This window comes from Opisthocomus hoazin, unplaced genomic scaffold, assembly GCF_030867145.1.
Source record: "Opisthocomus hoazin isolate bOpiHoa1 unplaced genomic scaffold, bOpiHoa1.hap1 HAP1_SCAFFOLD_102, whole genome shotgun sequence".
NCBI lineage: Eukaryota > Metazoa > Chordata > Aves > Opisthocomiformes > Opisthocomidae > Opisthocomus > Opisthocomus hoazin.
Genome location: NW_027448981.1, coordinates 120,001 through 122,500, shown reverse-complemented (window position 1 = coordinate 122,500; position 2,500 = coordinate 120,001). Strand labels below are relative to the sequence as shown.

Below are 2,500 nucleotides of genomic sequence, written 5' to 3'. Positions count from 1 at the left end.
GGGCTCGGCGGCGCAGACGGCGATTGATCGTAAAGCGACGCTCAGACAGGCGTAGCCCCGGGAGGAACCCGGGGCCGCGAGTGCGTTCGAAGTGTCGATGATCAATGTGTCCTGCAATTCACATTAATTCTCGCAGCTAGCTGCGTTCTTCATCGACGCACGAGCCGAGTGATCCACCGCTAAGAGTTGTCTCGGTTTCGGCACCGCCCCGCGCGCGCGGAGGGGCCGGGACCGCTCGCCGAGAGCGGCCCCTTCTCTGAGGACGGCCGGACCGACCGCCGGCCCCGCCGCCGCCCACCCCCCTCCGCACGCGCGGAGGGGGCGCGGCGCGGCGGCGCGACGCGGCGCGACGGAGAGGCCCTCGCCTCGGCTTGACCGTACGAGCACAGGGGAAACGGAAAACAACGGAAAACCCCGAGCGGCCAAAGGGCGGGGGAGCCCGCGCTCCCGACCGACCCTGGGGAAACGTACGCAACACACACACACACACCCTTGGCGCGCTTCGGGGGCGGCCCAGGCGCCCGGGCTCGGACCGGCCTCCCCCCGGAGGCTACGGCACGCCCGGCCGCGACGCCTGCCCGCCTTCGCTCGGGAGCCGGACGCCCGGCTGCGCCCGCGCTGCGACGAGCCGGCTCCGCCCACCACGGTCGCCTCTCGCCCCGCCGGCGAACCTCGGCGCCGACGCCGCCTTCCACCGACGCCGGAGGAAGCGCGGCCGGCCACTGGAGCGCGAGCCGGCGACGCGCGGCCGCCCACCGGCCCGCGCCGGATGGGCGAACCCGGCCACCCCGCCCGGCGGCGGCGGCCGCCACCGCCGCCGCGAAAACCGCCGCCGCAGCCGCTTCTCGCCTCGGCCCCCTGGGGCCGCCGGCACGGCCCCAGCGGAAAGGCGGACGGCGCTGAGCGCGGGGGGCGGCTCCCACTCTCCCCGTTTCCACGCGAAGACCCGGAGCGGGACGCCCCCGCGCCGCGCGCCCGCCCTCGAGACGGAAGCGACGGGCGGGGAAACGCGGGACGGGACGGCCGCCAGCGGATGCGGCCGGGGAACCCTCCCGGACGACCCGACGGACGACCGGCACCGACCGGCACGCCGAGCGGCGCCGCCGCCGCTCGGCCTGGGGGGGTGTGGCTCGCCCCCCCCTTTCTTTCCCTGGGCGCCGAGGGCGGGGCGAGGAGCGGGAGAGGGGAGCGCGGCGCGCCCCGAGCGCGGCCGCAGCGCGAGCGTCCAAAGGCGCAGGGCGGCCCCCCGGCGGCCGCCCCCCCCCGCGGGGGCTCGCCGCGCCTTTCTTTCCCCCGGCGCGGAGCCCGCGCTCCGGCCGGCGGGTGGCCCCGTTTGCGAGGGCGGGCAGGTCGGCCGCGGCCGACCCGCGCCGCGGTCTCTCCGCCGAGACCGGCCCGCGGAGAGGGGGGGCAGGTTGGGGCAGCGAGACGCCCCCCCTTCTCCGGCACGGCGGCCCGCGGGGGCGGACGCCCCCCCCGCGGCTCGCGCCGTGCCGCTCGAGTCTTTAAACCGCCGCCCGGCTCCTTTGGCCTTTGACCCCCGGACTCGGCCGAGGGAGGGCCGCCGAAGCGCGGACGCTAGGTACCTGGCCCTGGGGTGAGGGAAACGACCTGCATGGCCCCGCGGGGGTGCCTCCCCCGGCTGCCGCCCTCGGGGGAGCGTCCGCCCGCGGGGGCGCGCCCGGCATCCGCCGCCACCACCTCGTCCTCCTTAGCCCCGGGGCCCGGGGTTTCCCTCGATAGCCCGGCGCTGCGCCCGGGGGGAGAGACGTGGCTCGGGCCGCCCGCTCGCGCGGGACGCGACCCGGCCGGGGGGGGGGCCTCGCCCGCCCCGGGCGGCGCCAGCGGCCGAGACCGTGCTCGCGCCCCCCCCTTCCGCCACGGCTCCCTCTTCGAGAGGCAGCCGTGCCGGGTCGGAGGGGAGGTTCGCGGGTCCGGCCGCCGCGCCGCCCGAAACGCCGTGCGCACACCCGCGCCACGGCCCGGAACGCCCGGAGACAGCCCTGTCCCGCGCGCGGGGGGGTAGACGGCGCCGCCGCCGGCGCCGCCCCACCCCCCCCAGGAGCTGCCGCCCCCCGAAGACGGCGACACCCCTCGGCTGTCGCGCTTGCGGCCCCCGGTGCCGCCGCCGTCGCTCGACGCTCGCCCCCCGGCCCGCCGAGCAGGCCGGTGCTCTGCCGGCCGTGCTCGCCGCGTTGCCCCGCCGGCATCCCCCCCTCTTGCTTCCCGCGCAGACGCGGGAAGCGGGGAGCCGGCGGGGGCGCGGCGTCCGCGGCCGACAGGTCGACGCACCCGCGCGCGTCGGAGGACGAGCCGCACGAGACGACGGCGGCGGCGGGCGACAGGACGAGGAGAGCGCCTCCGGGGAGCGGCGGGGGGAGGGGACGCCCCCTCCCCCTCCCTCACGCACGCACGCGGCTCCCGCGCGGGAGCCGGGCCTTTCCGGGCGAACTCAGGAACGTGCGAGCGCGCGCGCGCACGGAAAACCCGCGGCGACGGC

At 79.1% G+C, this 2,500-nt stretch overlaps 1 non-coding gene across 1 annotated transcript; it reads right to left on the bottom strand.

The window, feature by feature from the left end:
• Positions 1-35: 35 nt before the first annotated feature.
• LOC142360019 (5.8S ribosomal RNA) lies at positions 36-188 on the bottom strand. Its single transcript, XR_012762782.1, has one exon. It is a non-coding gene; the product is annotated as a 5.8S ribosomal RNA (ribosomal RNA).
• Between the last annotated feature and the right edge of the window lie 2,312 nt (positions 189-2,500).